The 27,293-nt window shown below is 36.6% G+C and overlaps 1 long non-coding RNA gene across 1 annotated transcript in view; it reads right to left on the minus strand.

Annotated features, from left to right (window-relative positions):
• The window catches only part of LOC117064826, a 99,049-nt gene that overhangs the window by 34,156 nt on the left and 37,600 nt on the right, over window positions 1-27,293 (minus strand). Inside the window, exon 3 of the long non-coding RNA XR_004429703.1 lies at window positions 2,145-2,277. This is a non-coding gene — a long non-coding RNA (uncharacterized LOC117064826). The remainder of the gene's footprint in view (window positions 1-2,144; window positions 2,278-27,293) is intronic.

A 27,293-nucleotide genomic window follows, 5' to 3' on the forward strand; every position in this document is an offset into this window, starting at 1 on the left:
CTCTGCCTCACTGACCTCTCCATTTTAACCTTGTTCATTTTGCTTGAAGGATGTTTTGACTCGGTTTACAAATACAAATATTTTATGTGATTCATTCATTTATTCAGCATTTGCTCATTGCCTTCTCTGGTCTCAGCACCATTGAAGGTACTGGGATACAGTGCCACATGAGTCAGAGGAAGTTCCTGCTTCCAAGGAGGCTGAGTCTCAGCTTTTGGGGTAGATGGTGTAACGGATCTGGGTTGAAGGGATTGAATATGGCAAAGAGGAATGTTCCAGGAAACAAATGTCAAAATTGTTCCAAGGAGAGTGTCGACTGTAGAACGTATACCCCTTAAAATGTCAGAGATGCCATAGAACAAATATTAGTTTTTCTATCATGCTTCTACCTATAGTTTTTCCTATAGCCTTGAAATATGCAGAGCTCCTATTTTAGTCAAAAGCTATTGCATAATCTTTTTTGAATGAAGACAGTAATTAGTCCTTATAATATGGTTTATTATAAGAAACTGGTAAAATGTTAGCTCTCAAAACATAATATGCACAATAAAATCCTGATATAACATAATTAATCTATACTTTGGGGGTTAGTTCAGTTTCCTTCAATTATCATTATAAAAAGATTTCACTCTAACTAGAAGAAAGAGTAGATTAATTTGTAAAAGGATTATATATGCTGGTTTAGTTAAACAAAGAAAAACAAACAGTAGGAAGAAATGTGAATGTAGTGAGACATTGACAAAGAATACAAAGCATCAGCGAGTCCTTAAGATAAATCCACTTCAGCATTTTGTTATAATAATTGCAGGTGAAATTAACTATTTTGGGGGAAGAATAAAAGGAATGAATCAATTCTATTTCAGGTTGGCACTTTAATGTGAGATTTTTAAGCATTTGTAATTTCAAGTTGAGTAGGTTAAGAAATGGAAAATATGGCATTTGAAAAATTTAATGAGTATCTATGTTTATGGTTACTGTTTTTCTATGTAATATGGATGCATTTTTAGTATAACCATTTTCTTTCTCAAATACCTTTTTTAGAACCACACCCCTTTCTAAAGTACCTTATATCCCTTGAGTTAATCTCTGGGCTTCTCAAAAGAGTCTTCATGTAAATAAACTGATCATATACCCTGGCCAGTCAGTGTCCTTCTCATTTTAGAAATGAAAACAATGCCCATTCTCCTCCTCTCTGAATTGCTGGAGCTGTGAGTTGCGGCACTCAGGGAGGTTAGTGCTCACGTTTTCTACCATGTGTCTTGTCTACAGCGCCAAAGAGAAGATGAAACACGAACCCAGAGGAGCAGGATGACAGACAGTGAGAGTCCCTGGTTCCAAATGTTTCCAGGTTCACTGCCAGATTTCTGTTCTGAATTGTGTAAGACAAACTGCTATCCTGATTTGCTCGTTTTTGTTAAGCTAGTTCAAGTTGGGTTTCCATCACATGCAACCAAGTGATTCCTGACTAGTGCAATCATTCCCACCACTGCCCTGTAAAAGCCCTTCCATTAATTCAGGCTTTTCAGCCTATTTCCTGAACCCCATTTGTGTGCCTTCCTCTGCATCTCTGCATTGTACCTGCCATCACTCCATCCCCTGTGGAAGTGCAATCCTTATTTAGCATCCATCCCAAGTCCCTCTACCATTGTACACCTCTCCCCAACCACCTGAGCCCTCAGCATTCCCTCCAACCTTGGAACTCATGTGGTCTTTGTTCTCAGTATGTGATCACTGGCTCTTGCCTTTTCTTCAAACTTCTTGAGTACTGAGACACTGTGTCTTACCTTTCTGTCTCTCCAGTGCCTTAAACATTGTAGCTACTCAGTTTTGATAAATATGATATTGCCAACTATCATTTTGTAGGTATGTAAGAATCTTGAAAGTACAATGGAAAATGAACTTAAATATAATAATCCATTTTAGCTGAGTAATAATTTTAGGATTAGGTTAAATCGAACAGCAGTAGTTCTTATAGTGATTAGCTTCATAGGAAGATGCTACTGTATTGTATATGTACACCCTGTTTTTCAAAGAGGATGTACATTGGAACATAGGATTGCTAACTTAATTAATGTCATACAAGGTTGTTAGAGCACAGCTGTCAAGACCAAGGATTCCTGGTATTTTATGTTGATGTTGAATACTTTTTCGATTTTCTTCAAGTGACTTGAAATTATGTCATGCTCCTGGCCCAGTCGTCTTCTAGGCAGGTCAATTGTCCCATGCTACAGATATGTTTATGATGCCATTCTAATGTCACTGTGCTTCCACCAGTCCCTGAAAAAAATCGTCTTTTGAGCTTTACCGGTTTCCACATCTATTTCTTTGAGGGTAACTCCAGCTGTCTTACAACTTAAATAAAGAATACACCATGATATTTTCCTTGCATTCTTGGATGCAAGCCCACCTCTACTACTTCTAAACATTTTATTAGCTGTTAGCTGTTAAAGTGCCTGACCAGACCCAAAATAATTGGCAGAAACAAAGACTAAGGAACATGGACACCATACAGAACACACTCACTGTAGAAAGGCAAAACACAGTCACTGTAGGAAGGCAAAACAAGAGGGAACTCAGCAGTGAGCGTTTTTTAGCCTGTGTATAAACTCTTGCAGTTGAGTGCTTATTGTAGCTGTCAGAGCACAGAGAAAATGTTCAGTACTGGAGAAATGAAATAGAGTGTATACGTATATTGATATATGTGTACATATTTTGGGGAAATATTTCCAAAACAAAATGCTTTACAACAAATTAGGGATAGATAAAACAGCATTAAACCAGGTAACTTGGACAGAAAAAGAAGTTAACTGTAAATATATATTCAGTGTTTCTAAATATGCCTTCTTTGCTGAACACAAATGGACTCAAAACATAGTACTTTGATTTAGGCTTGTGAACAGAAATTGAAGGAGAGAGATCCTTAAATGTAAAAAACTAGATCATAAAAATAACAGACCATAAGTCAGAATACCAACATAGTTATAAACTTGTGCTGGAATGATGATTATTCTAGTTAGCAAAAGCAGCAAGGTAGAGGGAGACTCTATGATAAGCAGAATACAGGAACACAGAAATTTCAGAAAAGTTTGGGTCACAGGGCTTGGCAGGCTGGTAAGGGTCACCAGACTAAATATCATTTTCTCAGGATGCAAGACTTTTGGCTGGATAGTAAACTCTGTTCTGGTGAAAGTTCTGACAGGCCTCCATTCTGGCCAAATGACTGGCATCTGTATTATTTAAAAATAGTTTTGTATGGCTCAGGAAATGTGGAAGAAATACTTTTTCCTCAAAAAAGTGAATACCTGCAAGTGTTGTGTGTGGATAAGAGATAGCTCGGCATCACAGATCCGCTGGGTTTCATCTTAATCAGAAAAATAAATGACAACCTTTTTTTTTTTTTTTTAAAGGAGGTAGCTAATTTGCTATGCAGGGAAAATTATAAATTAAGATTTCAGCTTCTGGCACTGCAAGATCAGAAGAAATGCTGAGGGCTATATTTTTGAGAAATGAGTACAGTAAAATACAGAGGAAAGAAGTCTCTCTTCCTATTGTGCTCCTAAGATGACAGTATAAATTGTCACATCCACTTATTCCCAGGAACTGCATCACTTTTCTTTCCAGCAGGGCCAGTTTCATGGGTGCACAGCCTGGTGCAGCTACACACAACCCTTCTCTCAGAAGGGGCCCCACACTTGGTTTAGTGCTCTCCCGTTGCTCTCTTGAATTCTTCATAATTTTAGTTTTGTGCTTATGGAATAAGGAACATCTGCATGAGCAGAGGAGCCCCTGCAGGTGTGGCCCCCTTGGGTTCAAGCTGGCAGGCACCCTAGCAGCAGGCAGTGGTACACAACGAGCATCTGACCTGGCAAGCACATGCCTTAGGCAGTCTGGGATCCCTTGGCTCCCCTAGTGGGGTGGGCTGCAGCTGGGGGTCAAGACTCGGGTCTAGATTGGTGGTGATGATAGCAGTAGCCCTGCCCCTGAAAAAGAGGTGGGTATGGCACGGGGGCAGCACTGGGACCCAGACTGTGACCCTAGTTTGCAGTCCATCTTGGGAGCCCATCCCTTTGACTCGTGCACAAATATTAATTCTCTGCATTGAGCTCTCTGATATAGGAACCGCTGCCACTAAGGCAGTAAATGTTGTCAGTAAATAATTAAAAAATAAAATCGTATGAATGGACATGGCAATTAAAGCGGATCAGGGAACCATTATGATTCTTCAAAGAGTTTAGAATCTTTGGGTTTGAAAACCACTGCAGTACTGAAAAACAAATATCCACAGACTTAGAAATATGATCGTTCTATTTTTAATTTTAATTTTTAACTTTTTGAGGGCCTGTGTACTGTTTTTCATAATGGCTGTACCAGCCACATTCAACATCAACAGTATTCAGTGGTTCCCTTTACACTACATTCTCATCTGTACTTGTTATTTTTTTCCTCTTCTGTTCAAACCATTCTAACAGGTGTGAGGTCATATCTCATTGTAGTTTTAATTTGCTATTCCCTGATGATCAGTGATGCTGATCATTTTTTATATGCCTGCTGGCTATTTGTGTGTCCTCTTTTGAGAAGTGTCTATTCAGGTCCTTTGCTCATTTTTAAATAGCATTATTTGTTTTCTTGCTATTTGAGTTTTTTATACATTTTTGATATTTAACCCCTTATCAGATGTATGGTTTGCAAATGTTTTCTCCCATTCCATAGGCTGTCTCTTTATTCTGTTGATTATTTCCTTTTTTGTGCAGAAGTTTTTATTTTGATATACTCCTGTTTGTCTATTTTTGCTTTGGTTGCCTGTGCTTTTGGGGTCACATTAAAAAAATCATTGTCCAGTCCAATGTCAAGGAGCTTTTCCTTGATATCATTTTCTTCCAGTAGTTTTACAGTTTTAGGTCTTAAATGTAAGTCTTTAATCCATTTGAGTTGACTTTTGTCTATAATATGAAATAAGGGTCTAATTTCATTCTTCTACAGGTGGATATCCAGTTTTCCCAACACTGTTTATTGAAGAGGCTGTTCTTTCCCCATTGTGCATTCTTGAAATGTGTGTCAAAAACAATTGACCATAAATGCATAGATTTATTTCTGGGTTCTCTATTCTATTCCATTGGCCTATGTGTCTGTTTTTATGCCAGAACCATGCTGAATTTGTTTACTGTAGCTTTGTAGTATATTTGAAGTCAGGTAGTGTGATGCCTCCAGCTTCATAGTGTTTTTTTTGTTTGGTTGTTGTTTTTGTTTTTTGCTACAGATTGATGGCCTACTCAAGGTCTTCTGTGGTTCCACACAAATTTTAGAATTGTTTTCTGTATTTCTGTGAAAAAATGTAATTGAAACTTTGATAGGCATTACATTGAATCTGTAGGTCACTTTCAGGAATATGGATGGGGAGACATCAGTCATTAATGTAAAGAAGTAGATCATCAACAAATTTTATTAGGTCTGATGAGAAAAATACTACAGTGTACATCTCTCCTCATGACAATTTTGAATCCTTTGGAGATTGTTTCTCAAAGCATAATCTATTGACTGCCTGTGTAAATAAGTAAATAATATATACCCAGACTGGGGGAAGGGAAACTTGTTAAAAATGATGGCAACATCACATCAGAACACCTAAGGATGCTGCCTTGGAATTCATATTTCTAACAAGCTCCCTAGGTAATTCTGATGAACACTAAATTTGGAAACTACTGTCTCAAGAGAAAGGAAAGACAGAAAAATGAAGTTAGAAGAGCTCTGGTCAGCAAGACTTCTTTTTTCTTTTTCTGAGGAGGGGGTGGATGCAGTCTTGCTTTGTCAACCAGGCTGGAGTGCAGCGGCATGATTTAGACTCACAGCAACCTCTGCCTCCTGGGTTCAAGCGATTCTCCTGCCTCAGCCACCAGAGTTGCTAGGATTACAGATGCATGCCACCATGCCCAGCTACTTTTTGTATTTTTAGTAGAGATGGGGTTTCGCCATGTGGTCCAGGCTGGTCTAAAACTCCTGACCTCAGGAGTTTTCACTTGCTTCAGCCTCCCAAAGTGCTGGGATTACAGGCAGGAGCCACCACGCCCAACCCAGTAAGACTTTTTGCCAAGGAAATATATGATGAGGTAGTGGGGAATGGGAAACATCCACATTAGAGGCCTGGAAGTCCTTAGGAGCCTGAGACAGTGAATGTGTCCATAAATCACTGATACAAAGCCAGCACAGGTAAATCCTGTAGGAATGTTGACCAAATGCCTGTAATACTATGGAAGAGCAAAAACACTCAGACCAATGCCATCATTTTGACAGCGATGTGAGAAGAGATCCATGTATATAGGCAGATATGTTTATTTTACTAGTTGTCTGAGACACAAAATAATTTCAAAAGTTAGAACCACAAATTGTAGTTCTCAGTACCAGATTTATTGTACAGTTGATTGTTAGGCTTTTTCTTAATTATAGTCAAAAAATTACTCCTGGAAAATGCCTAGCAAATCTATGTTGTACACAACTTAGAAAAGAGATCTTACAGAGTATTTAGGAAGAGGAAACGTTTTTAAGTTTTTACAAAGCATAAAATGGAAAGAAAATTTCCCCTATAATTATATTATTAGATTTTGTACCAAATGAGTGTGGAAGTACAGTTCAACATGTCTAATAGAACTGTTCAGAGACAGCAGGAGTTTTGCTCCATAATTCTTGAGAATGGAGCAACTTTCCTTCACTACTCCCCACCCTTCTCAATCCACTGGTACCACAGTTTTACCCAGTGACCCTCAGCTTTCTGGGATACTCAACATGTAAAATCTCAAAGTTTAAAATACCAAGTTGTTTATTCTAATCTCCTCTCTAGGACATAAGTCCAACCTACAGTTTATGTAAAACTGCTCCATTCTGGTAATGGAGACCTTATTCTCTCCATGGTAGTTCTCATTGCTAGAGAGAAAACCCAAATTTATCTCCTCTTTTATTTTACCCATTGTACATTGAACTTTTGAGGGCTACTTCAACATGACACCTTTTAAAAATATTTAAAGCGAACAATCAATCTACCTTCTTTCCTCAGGCTAACCATCACCAATTCCTTTCTCATTTAGGTTATAGAAGACAGGGGAACATTTAATCTTCTTTATTATGGCTACTGTATGTCTATTAATACAACCCAAGATTATATTAACTTCTTTTCTGGTAAGAGTCACACTCGGGTTAAGCTTGCAAGTGTATGAAATCTTTATGCCTTTCCCACAAATCGTTCTGTGATGTCATTGTCTCCCTGCCTTTGTTGGGTTTTATCTGCTTTTGTTCAGTGTCCTGGTCATATAGCTTTTTGTTTCTGCCATTCAATGTATTTGCTTTCTCTCTCAGCATCATGAAATCTGTAAATGTGATGAACACAAGTTCAATATTTTTAACCATGACATTGAGCAGGCAACATTCTGTGTTCCACCATTAGAAACATCTCTTTAGGCTGACAATCTTCCATTAATCAGTATTTGATCATCATCTAGTTATAGATCCTCCTAAATGTCCTGATATCTGGTTCATATTTCTCTAACTTGACCATAAAGATTTTCAAATTCCTTTATACTCTCTGAATGCATTGTATCTGTAACATTTTCCTAAGTCAGTTCTTCAACTCTACCTAAAAAGACACAAAGTTTGACCTATTTTACATCAAAATCTTTACTTATCCTCCTGGGTGAGGCAGTGGGTTGAGTGATGAAGAGCAGGTTGTGAAGGGCCTTGAAAACCATGCTGAGGGGTTATGACTGTGTTTTGTAGACAATAGGGGGACTTCTGCAGCTGAACAGAGAAGCAATATAATTGCATCCAAGTGTGATATGTAGTACTGCCCAGATGCTGAAAGAAGCTGGAATCCCGAAGTTCTGAGAAACTGAAGCTGGAAGTAGTGGGGCTAGGGTGTGCATCACACATGACACATTAAGGAGGGAATTCTGCAGCAAAGGTCATCAGTTTTTGGCCAGAGGACATTTTCCTAACTGAAATAATGGTGTTGAGACATTCCTGAAGCTCTTTCAAAATCGGATTGGCTACATGACTTCCTCCTTATGCAGAGCCAAAAATCTTACCCTTTGCAACTGCCTCCTATTTGTCCTGGTTCTCCCCTAGTAAGCAACTTTGAAAGCTTATCTAATCATCTTTCTGTATAACAACTTCTTAAATATTTTAAAACAGTGCTCATTTTTCTTTTATTCAAACTAAACATGTCCAATTTCTGTACTAGAAATGTTATTGACATAGCATTATCTGAAATAGGGGAGTAATTTTCTTATGCAATAGGTTTCACTGGAAAATGTAAATCCAATTTTCATAACTTATCTTTTCTTGTACCAGTAGGGTTTAATATGTAAAGAACATTTTTTAAACCTGAAGTACCTTTTTTTAAGATTTAAAAAACCAGATTTTTAAAAAGGCATGAATGATATCTCCCTAATTTACTTGATTTCTAAAGCAAGATTTTCATTTAAAAAAATCTACACTAATTAGACCTTTTAGAAAATAAGAAAGTATAATTAATTGAGATGTTTGCTTGAAAAGCCTGTTTGTCTTTAATGTTGAAAATAGTTTACTGACATAGGAAATGAAAAGAAGCCTAGTTAAATTCCTTTAACTTATTAAATTTGTATTAGAGTGGTGCAAAAGTAATTGCACCATCCTAACAGGAGTTTCTGCTGTTGTTCTGCTCATCCATGGTAGAAGCAATTTAAAAACTTTTTTACTTTTCATGAATTATTCTTTACTAAACAGCAAGAAACAACCAGGAGGCAGGTTGAACCAGGTGAAGGGAAAGAGGGAAGATCCTTTTCTTTTTTTTTAATTGAAAAGTAAATTTTGATGTGGAAAATTCAAACTTGGGGAAGAAGGAAAAGATCACACACTTTGAAGGTTGCACAGTGGCCCGGCAGATGAGCTCCTCACATCCCAGACGGGGTGGGGGCTGGGCAGAGGTGCTCCTCACAGAGCTGCAGGAAGATCTTCTAATGCCTTGGCTGAAGCAAAAAAGCTATGGTGATTGAAGGTAAAATCATCAAAGTGAAAAATCGATCTTGGACTAGCTTGGTGTCAGGATGAGGACTTTAGCTTAGCCATGGTAGACAAAATGGAAGCCACTGCAGTTCTTTAGGTGAGAGGGAATGAATTACAATGTCTGAAAAAAATTAATCAGGCAGCTGTGTGCTATGAATTAAAGGGAGCCAGGAGATGAGTTGGAAGCTTGCAATAAACTAGAAATGAGTTTTTGCATTTTGATTATGGCGAAGGCAATGACAAAGAAAAAAATATAAAGAAAGAATTTGTTGGACAAAGGAGAGAGAAGTTATTGTATGTATGTTAATGGTGCATGATGGGCTTGTGCACTGAAGTTGTTGAGCTCCATCCACTAGGTCAGGGTTTCTCAATCTAGCACTGTTGGCATTTTGGGCTGGATAAGTCTCTATTGTAGGGGGCTGTCCGATGCATTGTAGGGTATTTAGTATCAGCCTTGATCTCTACCCAATAGATGACAAAAATACATCAAATTGGCATTTTGTTTGACAGTAGTACAAATAAAAATGTCTTTAGACATGGCCAGATGTCTCTTGGGGGTAAAATTTCTCTTTGTTGAGAAGCACTGGCCTAGACCTTTCCTTGGGCACAGCCATCCTTCCATGCCCAACCCCTGGAGAAGCTGCGCTGGTATTCAGCATTTTCTGTTCATTGAACTACCACAGCTGACTTATGACCTTGGTTCCCTTACATAGTGGACAAAAAACAGATTGGAAAAATGGAGAAAGAGGACAGCAAGCTTTTTAAAGTTTTATTAGTTTTATTACTTGTTTAAAATAACGTTAAGTAAATGCTTAAGTATCTAAAGTATAAGGAATTTCTTGCCATCATTTTTTGCTTGATAATACCTTCCTTTAAAACCCATGTTTTCTGCTTTAATTCTCCTTTTTTGCTCCTTCTCTCATTCTTGAATCCTGCCTTTTTACTCTGCTTTGATGTTTTTCCTGTCTTATCAAATCTATATATTTGTTTCTGCAAATCATTTTTAGATTAGAAGCAGGAGAGGTAGTAATAAATAGCAGCAAGAGGTCTTATTAGCTCTATATCACTTCTCCTTCTGTTAGTAGTTTATCTTCTCAGTTCTACATTTTAAATATCCCAATACTAATAATTTCAAGTATTTATAACCTAATTTTAAAAACAAAGCATAGATTAAAAGCAGATTGATTATAATGAAGTGTTGAGTTGGAGCCATTATCTTTTATACCTTTTAATTTCATTTTAATCAATAGATATTCTCCAGGGAACTATAACTTTCTGGTCTTTCACCATCTGTGTTAATCTCTTGATAATGGCTAATTTCTTAAAGACAAATTCCTGCTGAAATGAAATTAAGATTAATTCCATGTTCTTCCCTACTCAGCTTTTAATGATCTTCTTTTCTCTTTGATAAGCTTTTCCTGAGAGATCTGAATCTTTACTATTTCTTGCCCTATTCAGGGACACAAAGTTCTGCTAGATTATAATGTAACTTGCCCTGATACAGCATTTCTGGGTATGACCACTGACCATCATCTGTGGATCTTAGAGGGAGGCCATTCACATCACAGTTGCAGCCTGTTAACCTGGAGGCTTCGACCTGTGCTATCATTTCCTCAACTGTACATCTTCCTCATTTACTGAACTTTGATTTTTTTTAAAGAATGACTGGTGCTACTTAGGAGACATATCAAGCACTTGCAATATTTGAGCTTTATTTGAATCCCAATGCAAACAAAATATTTAAATACACTCACATTTATGAGATATTGGAGAAATTTGAACATTGACAGTATATTTGTTGATATTAGAAAACTGTTATTTTTAAAAAATATCTTGACTATATTGTGGTTTTGTTTTAAAAAGAGTCCTTTTAAGATATATAGTGATATGTTTACAGATGAAATGACATTGTAGCTGGATATGTTTCAAATGAATCTAGGAGAAGATAAGGGAGATGGGTAGGATATAGACAAAGGGAAATGGGCCATGAGTTAATTGTGGAGCTGGGCGATGGTGAGCTTATGGGATGGGGTTTATTATTTTATTTCTTATGCTGTTCTCTCTAGTGTGAATATGTTAGAAATTTCATTTTCCATAATAAAAATACACACCATATTTAATGACAGCAAAAGTTAAGAGAAATGGGTAAAAGATACAACCTCTTGCCAATAATTTAGGTGCTCAGGGAAGGGGCCTCTCTTCAGGCTTTGAGGATATGTATTAAATATTTTAATTGGCTTAGATGAATTTTATTTCCCTTTCCAGTGATTCCTTTAGGTAGGGTATGTGATGCAATTCTTGCCTACGAGGTGTGAGAATGTTTGCTGGGGGCTTCAGGGAAAGGTTTTCTTATACCAAAAAAGAAACATCAGAGGAAATGGCCTCTTCTCTCTCCGGGTGTGGTCATGATTGTACATAATATCTGGAGCTGTTGCAGCTATCTCGTGATTATGAGGGGCCTGGCCTGAGAGCAAAGTGAGAGAGACCCTGAGGATGGCAGAGTGGAAGATGGAAATTACCAGGATCACTGATGACACTATTGAGCCACTGAAATGAACAATGTTAGATGTTCCTTCAGTCTAGACTTCTTATAACATAGAATAGTAAATGTTCTTATTGTTTAAGTAATTTTAAGTTAGAATTTCATGGTTTCTTTTTGTTTTGTTTTTTGCTGCCGAAGGCATGCTAAGTAGACTATGTGCACCTTCCACGACCTAGAAATTGTAATCTCTACAGGTATATACTCTAAAGAAGCTCTTGTACGTGTAAGCTGGAAGGCATGTTTAAGAATGTTCATAATATTTTTTATAATAGAGTCAAACTGGACACAGCCAGTTGTCTATCAACAGTAGAATAGGCTGGGCATGGTAGCTCACTCCTGTAATCCCAGGACTTTGGGAGGCTGAAGTAGGTGGATGACTTGAGGTCAGGAGTTCCAGATGAGCCTGGCCAACATGGGCAAACCCCACCTCTACTAAATATACAAAAATTTGTAGCCAGGCATGGTGGCACGTACCTGTAGTCCTGGCTTCTCAGGTGGCTAAGGCAAGAGGATTGCTTGAACACAGGAGGCGAGGTTGCAGTGAGCCCAGATGGTACCACTGAACTCCAGCCTGGGTGACAAAGTGAGACTCTGTCTCAAAGAAAACCCCCCCAAAACAGTGGAATAAATGACTAAAATGTGGTATATTTTCATATATGAAACGTGGAATATTATACAGCAATGACAAGAAATTATAGCTCTACACATCAACTTTGTTAAATCTCAAAATAAATGTTAAATGAAAGATGTCAGATAAAAAGTTTACATATGATTATGTGATTCTATTTAATAAGCAAAAATTAAAAAACACATTATTGGGGAATAAGTAGTAAAACTGTAAAGCCAAGGAACAGCTATTAAATAAATAAGAGAATGATTTCCCCTGGAGGGAAGGAGGAGGTACAATAAGGACGGGCATGTGAAGGTTTCCCTGGGACTAACAATATTCTCATTCTTTATTTGGCTGGTGATTTCACAAGTGCTTGCATTATTATTATTAACTTTTAAAATCTATATCTGTTTAATTGCTCTTCTATGTGCACATTGGTATTACTTCAATATAATTTTTTTAAAAAGTCCTTACCAACACAGGCAGTGTTGAGTGGTAGAAAAAGAACGGGATATGAAGTTAGAAAAAAATTAAAACCAAGATTGCCACTCACATTTTTCTTATTTTGACCATGGCACTACCAAAGGCTCAGTTTCTGTTCCTGTAAAATGAAGAATTGAACCAACTGAGTCCCTGCTTGCTGTAACTTTCTATTTTTTAATCAGTTATCACTTCATTCTGTCTTTTCTTCTCTTTTTCAAGTTCACAAGCTACTGGTCTTGAGTACAAACTGTATGAAATTTGTGAATTTGATCACAGAAACTTCTGCAGTAAATACAACCATGAAAACAGCATGGCTAGTAGAAAGCCCTGAAATACATCTCTGGGCAGGGTTTTAGGGAGAAGTTTAGTCTCATTTAATTGACTGTCTCAATTCTCAAATTGCTCTATTTCTTCTCATTCTGAACTTAGTTTAAATGGCCAGTTAAAAAATCTCGTTTGTGCTCTTGGTGGAATTAGATTTTGGTCTAAGGCCTGTAGTTTATGGTCAAGAGAGTTTCTCTGAGATGCTTGATGCAGGAGTTTTTCTTGACCCCATAGTTGGACTTGCGATGGGGATGCCCCATTTACTTGGCCCACCATGCTCAACCTCTTACGTGGGGGAGTGTGTGAGCAAGTGAGTGTGGGATCTGGCTGGCTGCTTTGGGTGCCGGCAGGAGCAGGCTCTGTGCAGGCCCCATGGTGTTGCTCAGGTGGGGGTGCCTGTGACCCTGGAAGCCCCAGAGGGTTTCTCTCTCTTAGCTCTGCTGTCTGTGGACAGCCATGTACTATCAGCTCAGTAGGCCCCTTGCCTCATTGCATGGGGTAGCTGCCCTCCACCAGCAAGGGCAAATGGCCAGTGTGACAGCCTTTTTTGGGTACCCACACATGTTGAGTCCCAAGCTCTTGTCTGCCGTCCAAGAATGATGAAGTTGCATGGACACTTGAAGGATAGTGAAGGTAGAGAATTTTACTTAGTGATGGAAGTGGATGTCAGTGGAGAGGGGAGCTAGAGAGGGGATAAGACAGGCAGATAACCTTCCCTTAAGTCTGGCCATCTCCAGCCATCTCTCCTCCAAAGTCCAGCAGTCCCTCTGAAGTCAAGTTATCGCTCTCCAGTCAATCCACTTCTTTCTTTCTCTACCGACTGAGTCTTGGGTCTTTATAGGCACAGAATGAGGGGTGGGGCAGGGCATAGGTAAGGTTGGAAAAGGCAACATTGGATTAATAAAAAGACATTATTCAGAAAGAACCAATTGAGAGAGAATAGGCAAACAGGGATTGGGCTGCAGGTTTCAAGCTTTTTGGCTCAGGGGTATGGTTTTGCTGGGGACCTGCCCCTGTCTGCCTAGGATTTCTCTGCCTCCTGCCTCTATCACCATCATTCTGTCTGAGAAATTAATTGGGTATTTAGAAGCACAGTTTAGGGAAACAACTATTTAAGAAAGGAAAAGCTACTTGAACACTTCTTCTGTGATACCAATTTCTCTCCTCTTATAGATGGAATGTGGGGGTTTGGGATTGGAGAATGCCAGGGGCGCTCTTTGTGCTTCAGTTTTTTTATTGCTTTCTGGCTCATTCATCTACATCAGTTATTTTTTTTTAATGATGTAAGTTTAGGATAATCTATTCTTAGCTAAAACTAATGAATTAAAGGCATTTTCTCAGGCAAAATAAAGCATAGGAAGGGAACTATAGGTGATTAAAAACAAAGTGTAGTCATCATTGGTCAAAGCTAGGATAAAAGAGCCATGGTACTGGAACTGAACTATTTACAGCACTGAACTATTTAGGCAACCTGAGCTTGGTTCTTGTGGAGGCTGCTAGAGCACGAATCCTGCCTCCTCCTTGGGATTTGTCACTCAGCACTTGACTGGAGTCTGAACTGAAAGAAAGCAGGACCTTCATTTTTAAATGATCATCTCAGTTTTTCTTCCCTTCTTCCAAAGCTTTTAGCTAATTGCTCAATGACACTCTCCCCAATACTTCTGTTATAATTCTACTTGATTTCAAAATCCAAGTAGAATAAAACAAATGACATGAACTCTCTTGTTAAGTCCTCACCACTCAAAATGGTCACTTTGTGTATTTATGTTGTTGCTTAGCCTCTGAAGGCATTTGTATTTGGAACTCTAGTTCATACAACCAGGAGAGATTAGGGAATCAGTAATATTCAAGTCTTCCTTAAGTGTAGGGTTCACAACAGGAAGACATTATATCCAGGAACTATACGACCACTTGACATCCATAAATGTAGAGTACATAAAATCAAGTATTTTTCATCTTAGAAAAATGGCAAAATTTATAATCCTAAAATACCATATAAAAACCTTTTGCAGTTAAGTGAATAGAAAACAGTCATAAATGAAACTAGAATATTTTCAGAGCATGTTTTTACCATCTAAAGGAAGCCAGGGAGAAAAACAGTCTTACATCAAATGTTATTTTATTTTACTGTCAAATTAAGAAAGCTCTGCTAAGTGGACTGCAGATCAGTGGAACATGGCACTTATTGCTTCTTTATAAACAAGAAGACAGCATTTTGTGCTGCTTATTAACACTTATTTTCCTCTTCAGACTTAAATCCACTGGGCACTGGTGGCTGAGTGGGTAAGGTGTACTATTCTTGAGTGGGTTCAGTTTCTGTCCTGCTTACAAATACTCCATGAGAAGCAAAGTACTGCAGCTCATGGATCAGTGGACTGAGAGCCAGGAAACCTTGGTTATGGCCTAACTACTTACGTGGCCTTGAAAAGTCTTGTCACCTCTCTGGGCCTCAGCTTCTTCACTTGCAAAGTGGGAAGGGGTAAGATAAATGTTATAGACACTGCAAGTGGAAAGTAATTTGTCAATGGGCAGAAATCTAAAATATGACCAAGCCAGGACTTTTGCCACACTATGTCAACATTTTATGACTCAATAAATGTTTTTAAAATATTTCATAATATTGGAAGTTATTTTGGTTCATATATTGATTTTTTTTTTTTTTTTTTTTTTTTTTTTGAGACGGAGTCTCGCTCTGTCGCCCAGGCTGGAGTGCAGTGGCCGGATCTCAGCTCACTGCAAGCTCTGCCTCCTGGGTTCACGCCATTCTCCTGCCTCAGCCTCCCGAGTAGCTGGGACTACAGGCGCCCGCCTCCTCGCCCGGCTAGTTTTTTGTATTTTTTAGTAAAGACGGGGTTTCACCGTGTTAGCCAGGATGTTCTCGATCTCCTGACCTCGCGATCCACCTGTCTCGGCCTCCCAAAGTGCTGGGATTACAGGCTTCAGCCGCCGCGCCCGGCCGCCATAGATTGATTTTTTTAAATTACTTTATAGTCTTTACGTAACTGAAGGATCAGTTTTTCATCTTTTACAGCTTTATAAATACCTAACTGCTTAACATTTTTAATGTAAAACTTGCAAGGCATTTCAACTTTTAGACAATATATAGACATCTATTTCTAGACTGTAAACTTAAGTTTAGATACAATGAGAGTGAGTCAGAGTTAAGTGTAAATCCCATGTTAGAATACCAAACTTGTTCCATTTCTATTTGTCACAACTGCTCCAGTGAGCTAATTCAAGTGGGCTCTAGACCTTTACTGCCCTTTGATTTTCTAAATTCTTGCCTACACAGATTGCTTAATACAGTACTCATAAACTATTATATTCAAATAGAGATGAGGTTTTTGACCTATCCCCTGGATTGTTTTTCACAGCGATGATGGATTGACAAAAATCCATCTATTTTTATTGGCATGCCCTTGTTAACAATGGCACATATTTTTGCAAGTCCTCTGTGTGGAATTAAATCAAGTTAATTGATCAGTGTGTCTTAACCTCCTTCATATTAATCCATTAAGTATGTTAAAGAATGAGTGAGTGATTAATACCACTTTAAAGAATCAATATATGACTTTGACCTACTTAGGACAGCTGAGGTATGGAATAAAGTAGTGAGTCAGGCTTTGGGATGTCGAATATAGTGAGATTTCAGAAAAACAATTGAAGATGTGCACAGATTGTCTGATTTTTAAATTTGCTAGGTATAAATGTTAAAAATCTCACAGCCAGTGTTAAGAATCACCATAATTTATAATTGAATGAGCTATTTTTGTACTTGAAAAGTTGTTAGGACAATCTCAGAATTTAAAAAATTAAATTAACAAATTTAGTTTTTTGAAAAACTTGACTCTGGTTTCTTCATTTGGGCTAGTAATAAGCATGTCTTAAACTGGCAGCTGTCCATGGACCAATATTTTGGTATTTTCCCACCTCAACTATTTTATTATGTTTATTTCATGAAAAAATCCTGGTTATAATACATATAATACATGTATAATACGTATAATACATGAAGTTGATTTATGAACTTCTTCATGAGCCACAATATACTGCTTGAAAATTAATGCTCTATGGTGTATATATGTCAGTGGAATTGCTGGTTTGTAAGGAATACACATGTTCAGTTTTAATAGTGTTCAAATCAGTTAATTTTTTTCAATGTCTTTATATGCAAATATCATTTTTCATAATTCTTTAACTGTTGATATTTGAAGTCTTAAAAGTTCATGTCAATTTTGACCATAGGTCGAAAATGGTATATTGTTTCAATTTGATTTTCTGAAGTTTTACAAAAATATATATTCTGGATACTAAGTTTTCTTTATATCTAATCTAAATGCTCTCTAATGCTGTGTTTGCCTTTTAATCATGTTTAGATTATCTATGTTTATCTTAAATTTTAAAGTTAGCTAATGTACATATAGAAAGGTGCACACGTATGTATACAGCCGAATGAATTTCCAGAAAGTGTAATCACCCAGATCAGAAGAAAGAACATCAACCCCTAGAGGCTGCCTCATACTCCTCTCTAATCACTACTTACCCCTTCCTCAAAGTTAACCACTATTCTGATTTCAAACACCATAGACTAATTTTGCTTGCTTAAAAATTTACATAAGTGAACTCATAGAGTACATTAGAGTATATTTTGATGTTCAGCCATTGTACATTTTATATAGTCAAATATATTTATCTTTCTTTTGCTTTTTTTGGCAACTTGCTGAAGAAAACCTTTCCCACCCTAACTCATGCTTTTAATAGGTTTGCAGTTTTGATTTCCACATTTAGTTTCCTAACCAATCTAATTTTTTTCTTGTATGAAGTAGAAATATAATTTTTTTCTTTCTGAAAACCAAATGTACTGCATTGAACAGTGTTCCTCCCCAGGGATTTGTGATATACCGTAAGGCTATCTATTGTGTCTCATTACTTTATTTGTACATTCTTGTGAAGATAGCGTGGTTTAAATTATTTTTAATGTCTTGCTATGTGGTAGAATAGACTTCTAATGTTATCCTTAAAAAAATTATTGATATTCATGCAGCTTTATAAGGTAAAGTTTATAATCAGCTTGTCTGTTTTTTTGCAAATTCTTATAGGAATTTTTGATTGGAATTGCATAAAATCATAAATTATTTAGAGAAAATTTTTTTAAATGTTGAATCTTATCCATGAACATGTTCTGTTTTTCTAATTATTTAATTCTTCTTTATGTCTTCAATAGCTTTGTGCATATTTTAGCTAAAAATCTTTTGTGTATTTTAGATTAAACTCTATACTTTTGATTTTTGTTACTATTTTGAATTAAATTTTTTTAGTTGGCTATTAAGTATAAAAATAAATATAAATGTTTGAGTGAATATCAATCGTGAGTGAAGCAACTTTGCTGAATTTTCCTCTTAGTTTTAAAACACTGCATTCTGCCTTCCTTGGATTTCTCTATGTGGTAAATTTTATCAACTATGAATTATGACAATTTTGTTTCTTCTTTTCTCATCTTTATGTCTCATTTGTTTTTCTTTTTGCATTGGATAGGATTTATATCCAATTTTTTTCTGTATAAAGACAATTAGCTTTATTTATGTAAATTAGAAAAATTATAGTTTATAATTCATCAAATGTTTTAATTCTTAACAATTTAAGAGTATAGATATAAAACATAAAATAGAATATATCACATTACTCTTTTTTGAGTTAGTGTTTTCTTATTTTTATACATAAATTTTATGATATAGTGAAAAATAACATCTCTTATTCTTGCTTTCATGGGAATGCTTCTGAAGTTTGTTATTTCATGAGGTGTTTGCTGTTAGCTTTCGAAAGCTCCTCTTCGGGATGTTCTCTTTTGGTGCTACTTTGCTGGGCTATTTTCTTTCTTTTAATCATGAATGGGTATTGTTGCATTTTTATCAAGTTCGTCGTTAATCTATTGAGATGATCATTTAAATTTTGATGTAGTCAAATGTATATTTCTTGTACTTTATGCTTTTCTTGTGACTTTTTAAGTGTCTATTTTTCCCTAATATATTTACATTGATAGGTTTTCTAATGATGAACTATACTTCCAAACTTACTTGTTATGTCATATTTTGTACACACACCTTACATATATAAAATTACAGATAGATATATATATATATGCATATATATATACACATACATGAAGGTGGACTTGCTTACCTCATATTTTATTTAAAAATTTTGCATTCATGTTCATAAGTGAAAATGGATTATAAATCCCTTTTTTGGACTCTCTTTATCTTGGTTTGCTGTAAATACTATATTAACATCATAGATAACACGTTTTCTTTTTTATTATTTGGAAGAGTTGTTATAAGATAGGGATTATCTATGCCTTCTAGTTCATATAAGATAGGTATTATTTGTGCCTTTAAGTTTTATAAAACTATATGGTTGTGACTCTTTGGGGAGGGTTGGTTTTTAAAACTAGCTCAATTTGTTTAATGTTTATTGACTCTCCATTGAGATTTTTAAAACATTTTATAGGTAGGTATGCAAAATTTAACATTTTCTAGAAAATTTCCCATTTTATCAAATTTTAAAATGTATTGCCATTAAATAGCCCAAGATTCTTGTTTTATCAAACCACAATTATAACTTGTTAATTACCATTTTAAATTCCTGATATATTTAATTTGTGTATTCTCTGTCTTTCTCTTCTGCTCTCTCTTTCTTTCTCTTTCTCTCCTTCCCTCCTCCCTCCTTCCCAATTGTAGTAGCAGTCTCTTCTTTCCTTTCTGGAAAATTGTAAAATTTCTGTAACTTTAATATTCTGAAATATCACTATACTGTATGTCATCGTACTTAATTGGCATTTTATTTATTTATTTAGAGACATGGTCTCACTGTGTCATTCAGGCTGGAGTGCAGTGGTACAATCTCTGCTCACTGCTCCATCTCCCAGGTTCAAATGATTCTCATGCCTCAGCCTCCCAAGTAGCTGGGATTACAGGCATACACCACCATGCCTGGCTAATTTTTGTATTTTTAGTAGAGATGGTGTTTCGCCACATTGGCCAAGGTTAATCTCAAACTCCTGGCCTCCAGTAATCCACCTGACTCCACCTCCCAAAGTGCTGGGATTATAGGCATGAACCACCACACTCAGCCTTAATTGGCATTTTAAATATGAAGACCCACATCTTCACTTCTGGATAACTGTCAACCATTAGCTTTTTAAATATTGTTTTTCCTCTATTTTACTCTTTCTATGATTCCTTTTAGATATTTATGATTTTTATTTAGAATTTTTTAAGTTTATATTCTTCATGTCACTTGATTTTTTTTTTTAAATCTAATTTGTCTCTCTTGCATTTTGGAAATTTTTTTGAGGTCTCTTCAAATTTACTAATTTTTTCAAGTGCTTTAATCTAGTATTCTTTGATATTAATATACTATTTCACAACTTTTTTGGTTTCATAAAAAGTGTTTCTTCATGTCTTTGAAGACTTTAAATATACACCTTTTAAAATCCCCTTTTTATTGTTTTGTTATTTCCGTTGGTGTGAGTTACATCTGTTGTCTATTTTCTTGATGCAGACATTCTTATATGTTCTGCAATTCTTGTCTGTGAGTCCATTTTCCTGAAGAATTCTCCTGTCTCTGAGCAACTTTGTGTCTGTCCTGGGTTGTGGAGGTTTCCCTTTGAGGATATCATGGTGTTATCTACCTAATCTGTAGAGGCTGTCTGTCACTGTTCCTTTGCAACTTTTTAGGTTTGTGTTTCGGCTCTGGATTTTGTGGATTTAGAGAGGGTAACAGGCCCTCTAAATCATATGACAGAATAAATTTTGGGATTACGTAGGAAACTATTTCCAATCAGGGATTAGGTGGATAATTTGCTTTCCAGGTCCTGTTCTTAAACAGGAAACCCAACGTTTTTGTTTGTTTGTTTTTTGTTTTTGTTTTTGTTTTTGTTTTTCACTACAGGGATGAGATTTGTAGTTCCAACTCTCATCCCTCATGTTAGTGTTGAAATTCCAAACCTTTTTGCTCTGTCTACTCCCAGGCTCTGCCTCTTATACCGTGGGTTGCTAGACTTTAGCCTCAAAATCATGACATTTCTGGCACCTGGATATTTCTCATTATTCTTTTCTTCCAAGGTATGTACATAAAGACAAGTGTAATTTAACAGATTTTATTTAGTATTTCTAGTTATTTGAGTGGAAGTGAGTATTTCAATGGGTACTTGATATGTCATCTTGACTTGAAAATCTCCACCAAGTTCTCCTTACACAGACTCAGAAAGAAATTGCTTACAGGTTTCCGTATAAGGAAAAGTTGTTTTTCTTATCACAAGTCTTAGAACTGAATGTGTTTTTTTTTTTTTTTTTTTTTTCTGTATTGGCCCCCTGTGTAGTTTATGGCCAAATTTGTTGCTCACATCTAACACCTATAGATACAGGGTCCTAGATGGCCTGCATTTATGTGATTCTTTCACTGGCTCACTCAACTATTAATTTTATACTTCTGCATTGTATGAATTTTTGTAAAATTTCTCATTTTTTGTAGGATGAGGTGGCATAGAAGAATAATATTTCTCTTTAAATATATACATACTCTGATAATCCCAGGCATTGAGATGGTACTCAAAAAATGCTGGCTGAGAGAAGGAAACTCTGAGAGCTGGCTCTCACCATAACCTTTTACTTACTCTTCTCTTTTCTGTTTCTATGTCAGGCAGGTATAGCTTAAGTCTGATAGTAGAAGAGAATATCAATGAATGGAGACACATTCTTCTTTCTAGTGCAAACAAACAAGCCAGGCCCACTAGAAAATTCAGTTAGCCTTCTTCCTCATGCATTTTCATTGGAAAATTAGTTTGTTCTTAGTTATTAATTTAACTCCCATCCTGCTCTTTTTAGCATTCTTCCTTGGCAGCCAGCAATGAGACATGTGCAACAAGGGTTTTATGCCTTTCAGGCTGATCTTCATTGAAAGAGCAGTTTGGAAATTTTTGTTTTTAAAAAAAGACTTCTAATAAACTGTTTTAATGTTGACTTCTCAGTGAAGTTAGATTCTTAATTTCTTGATGGTAATAGTTTTTGCTTTTAAGTCACTGTCCTCACTGTACCATGAAGGGAACCTGTCACTCTCTATTTTACATATTTATTACTTCCTGCTTTGTATCTCTGTTCCCTACCCTTCTTTATCACTTTATTTCTTTCCGTCTTTGACATCAGTATTTTTTGAACTTAGGAGAAAAGTGTTATTTTCCAGTCTAGCAATGGGCACTTTGAAGTAGAGAGAAGTTATCATTTGTTAGTGCAAGTTGTTTCAATGATATCAAAATACATCTATTTGGAGTTCTAAAAAAAGAAATATCACTCTTTGACAATTTTTGGAGCTCAGAAAAAAAAAATCAAACCAAAACATATCACTAGTAAAACCAATGATAACATTGACAGCCTCTGCCAAACCAAGAACATGTGTGCAGTGAAGCATTTCCTTTTCCTATTAACATAATTATTAGCCATTGCCTAGAAATTTCTCTTTTTTTTCCTAGCCCAAAGCAGTAATCTGCTTCCCTGTAATTTTAATTTATTGATTCCAGCTTTTCCTCTGGATATGGGCATAAAATATAAAATCCCTCTTTCACCTGACAGTTCTAATATCTGAAGATAATCACATGACATCAAATGTGCCACTGCAGAACCTATATTTTTCCATCTTGGCCATAGATAGATATAGATATAGGTATAGGTATAGACACAGAGATAGATAGATCATGAGAGACTTAATCATGTGCTTGGCTGAAAGCTAAATGTCAGTTCACTTTACTTCAAGTTAGATTTGCAGAGCCCTGGAACATACAGTTACAATTCCCTAGCAGGCATACACCTCTCTGGCCCCAATCCATGCTAAACATGCTGATAGTCCTGAGGTACACATGGCGATACTTTGAGGATATGAGACTGGGATGTATCATCCCCGGAGGTAATTATTTCAACACACATCCCTAAATATATTACATATTTCCATATTGCTGTGCCTTTCTTTGTATACATTGGTCCTTCAACCGAGATGATGATTCTCCCGTTTCACTGTTATTTTTCAACACGCAACTTAAATATCACTTTCTAAGAAATTTTCCTCCTCTTTCCCAAGCAGAGTTCATTGTTCCCTGTTCCATTCTTCTTGGACACTTGATTCCTATCCTTGTTCTTTCCATTCCATAATGAACGTAAGTGTCTGAGGTTTTTGAGGGCAAGGACCCTGTCTTTTAAAAATTTTTTGTATTCTCACTACTTAAACTTACAGAGTTGGCCTGCAGTAAATATTACATGAACTCATCATGCCTGAAGAATGAAAGAATGTTCTGATAAAGTTGGAAAGAAATTTTTGGTAGATGACTAATCTCATAGAAAAAAGAAAGATAATAGAGGAGGAGGTTGCCAGTGATGCAGGAGAAAAGTCTTTGGGAAAAAAAGTTACAGCCTCAGAGGGTTGTAAACCCATGCAGAGAGTGTTAGAAAGGAAACATGTTGAATCAGCCGCAAGGTATCCCAGGCCCACTGCCACGTCTGCTGCAGTGGCCACACAGCACCAGCTTGTGCACTGCCCATCTGGGAAGTTTGTGCTTGACAGGGCTTTGAGCCTATGCCTTCCTAAATCATTCACCCTGCAAGGTGATGCACTGGTTGAAGGAAAAAAGAAAGAAAATAATTCTGAAGGAAGACAATAACAACATGAGAGAAGGCTGAAGAAGAGGGCTACTTAGTAAGATATCTAATCATAAAAAGCCTAATTCCAGCTGCAGTGATAGTCTATAGGTTAGACTATCATAACTTGACAGGTGCAAGTGATAAGACTTAGAGGACATGAGGCAGGGACTCATGTCCTCATAATGCAAATAATGCATGCATGTGGTAAAAACAGTAAAAGCAAGGTATCAAGTAAAAAGTGAAGAGTCCTCCCTTTCTCATTCCCATTCCTACTCTCTAATTTTTTACATATCTGTTTTGTAAGCTATAATACAGAGAGATTCCTTATATTCACATACTTTCCCCATTGGTAACATCTTGCATAACTGTAGAACAATAACACAATCAAGAAATTGACATTGATACAATCCAACCAGTTTCCCCCTCTTCTTTTTCATCCTGTTCCCCATGCCTTAAATTTCCTTAGGTTAACGTTACTGTAAAACAGAGGCATAAACTGAGATTTCAATGCTCTAGGTATGTTCCAATAACTGCCAAACAGGAGATTCTTTCTTCACTTCTTGTCCTATTGCTATCTCCAGCTACGTCCTTGCCTCATTTACTTGTCCAAGTTATAGAAATACCCACAAGGAAGAGAACTGCTCTTACCATAGCCAAATAAATAAATAATAATAACCTTGACTGTCAATCAATACTTGCTATTCCAGCACAAGATAAAGAAGAAATAAAAAGCAGATTTCTTTCCATCAAAGAACATGATGAAAACCAGATAATCCCAAACGTACCTTGACAGGGAACATCACCCTGGGAGCATCCAAAGGCACAGAGAAATCCTTATTTCTTTGACTGTATTCTCACTCTTGCCTAACTGGCTGATCTTAGGTGTAGATGGTAGAGACTGCTCTTAGGTGATGCAATGTGGAGACCAGGTGTCCCATATTGAAAAAGACAGGCCTTCTTTTCTCTCATTTGTTTTCTCCACTTGACAAAGGCTTCTGGGAAAACACTTAGTTGTATGATTTGTCTGGAAAGGGAAGGAGTAGAAGGCTGTATATTGCAGTCAGCACAGTAAGCACTGTAGAAGAACTTGGTCCACAAAATACAGACAGAAAGATCCTGAGTGATAGTTGCCTGGGACATGGGTGTCAGGAAAGAGAATAGAATATAAGGTTTGGAAAAGATTAGTTCTAAGTGAAATCAAATGGGGAGGTATCCACTTTTGTGCCTTAGCCTCATCTTGGTACAGTTATATCATTGCTCTATTATTTCTAGTATTACCCCAAAACATATGGCATACCTCACAAACACATGGATATAAACTATCATAACAACTCTAGGATATTTAAAATGAAACCACAAATTAATGGACACGATTTTAAAACTTTTGAGATTTTAAGTGCTGGTGAGCATGAGGAAAAAGGAGAATGAATATATTTTTATATTATTGATGTAAGTTGGTACGTTACTTTACAGTATATTTAGAAACATTTGGTAAAATTGCATACTCATAGAGCCTTCAACCCATCTATGTCACTGCTAAGTTTATACCCTAAAGTAGAAGTTGACAAACTTTTTCTGTGAAAGATCAAATAATAAATATTTTCAGTTTTGTGGGCTGTGCATTCTCTGTCATAACTGCTCAGCTCTGCCATTGTAGTATGAAAGTAGCCATCAGCAATACAACCACCGCTATGTTCTAATAAAACTTTATTTACAAAAACAGATGGTAGGCCATATTTAGGCTACAGGCATTGTTCGTTTACCCCTGCTCTAAAAAAATACTAAATCATCTACACAAATAGAATTATATAAAAATGTTCATAACAACATTGCTGGTAATAGAAAAAACAAGAAACAACCTAGGTGTCCACTAGAAGAATGAATAAATGAGTTGTCATGTATATGTGCAATGCAAGGTTATAGCAGAATAAATGAGTAAACAGAAGCCCTCTATATCACTATAAATAAATGTGACAAACACATTGTTAAGTAAAAAAGCAAGAAGGATGCATACAGTATGATACAATTTATTTAAAGTTTTAGAATATATGAAACAATTGTTTTTGTTTGTTTGTTTATTTGTTTGTTTTTTTGAGATGGAGTCTGGCTCTGTCCCCCAGGCTGGAGTGCAGTGGCGTGATCTCTGCTCACTGCAAGCTCTGCCACCTCCCAAGTTAACACCATTCTTCTGCCTCAGCCTCCCTGGAAGCTGGGACTACAGGCGCCCACCACCACGCCCGGCTAATTTTTTTGTATTTTCAGTAGAGACAGGGTTTCACCGTGTTCACCAGGATGGTCTTGATCTCCTGACCTCGTGATTTGCCAGCCTTGGCCTCCCAAAGTGCTGGGATTACAGGCGTGAGCCACTGCACCCGGCCTTATATATTGTCTTGAGAGATATTCATATGTAGTAAAAATATAAAGACATTGGTGGGAAAGACAAACACCAAATTCAGGATAGTGCTAACCTATGGCAGAGAATAAGGATAGTGCTCTCAGGGAAGGGCAAATAGGAAATGTCAATTGCACTTCGAAGGTTTTATTTCTTAAGCTGGTGGAGGACACGCAAATGGTGAGTAAAGCAGTGTTCATACTATTTCCTAGACCTTTTTGTATGTCTCAAATGTTTTGATTTAAAAGTCCTCAAGGTGATGATAAGCTTTTTTTTTTCATATGTTTTTTGGCCACATAAATGTCTTCTTTTGACAAGTGTCTGTTCATATCCTTCACCCACTTTTTGATGAGGTTGTCTGTTTTTTTTTTTTTTGTAAATTTATTTAAGTCTCTGTAGATTCTGGATATTAGACCTTTGTCAGATGAGTAGCTTACAAAACTTTTCTCCCATTCTGTAGGTTCCCTGTTCACTCTGATGATAGTTTCTTTTGTGTGCAGAAGCTCTTTAGTGTGATTAAATTCCATTTGTCAATTTTGGCTTTTGTTGCCATTGCTTTTGGTATTTTAGTTATGAAGGCTTTGCCCATGCCTATGTCCTAAATGGTATTGCCTAGGTTTTCTCCCAGGGTTTTTATGGTTTTGATTTTCATATTTAAGTCTTTAATCCATCTTGAGTTAATTTTTTTATAAGGTTTAAGGAAGGGGTCCAGTTTCAGTTTTCTGTATATGACTAGCTAGTTTTCCCAGGACCATTTATTAAATAGGGAATCCTTTCCCCATTGCTTGTTTTTGTCAGATTTGTTGAAGATCAGATGGTTGTAGATGTGTGGTGTTATTTCTCAGGTCTCTGTTCTGTTCCATTGGTCTATATATCTGTCACTGGTAATTAGAGGAATGCAAATCAAAACCACAGTGAGACACCATCTCATGCCAGTTAGAATGGTGATTATTAAAAAGAGAGGAAACAACAGATGCTGGCAAGGCTGTGGACAAATAGGAACTCTTTTACACTGTTGGTGGGAGTGTAAATTAGTTCAACCATTGTGCAAGACAGTGTGGCAATTCCTCAAGGATCTAGAATAAGAAATAACCATTTGACCCAGCATTCCCATTACTGAGTATATACCCAAACGATTATAAATCATTCTACCATAAAGACACATGCACATGTGTGTTTATTTCAGCACTGTTTACAATAGCAAAGACTGGGAACCAACCCACATGCCCA

The sequence above is a fragment of the Trachypithecus francoisi genome, unplaced genomic scaffold, assembly GCF_009764315.1.
Source record: "Trachypithecus francoisi isolate TF-2019V2 unplaced genomic scaffold, Tfra_2.0 Lachesis_group2, whole genome shotgun sequence".
NCBI classification, from domain to species: Eukaryota; Metazoa; Chordata; class Mammalia; order Primates; family Cercopithecidae; genus Trachypithecus; species Trachypithecus francoisi.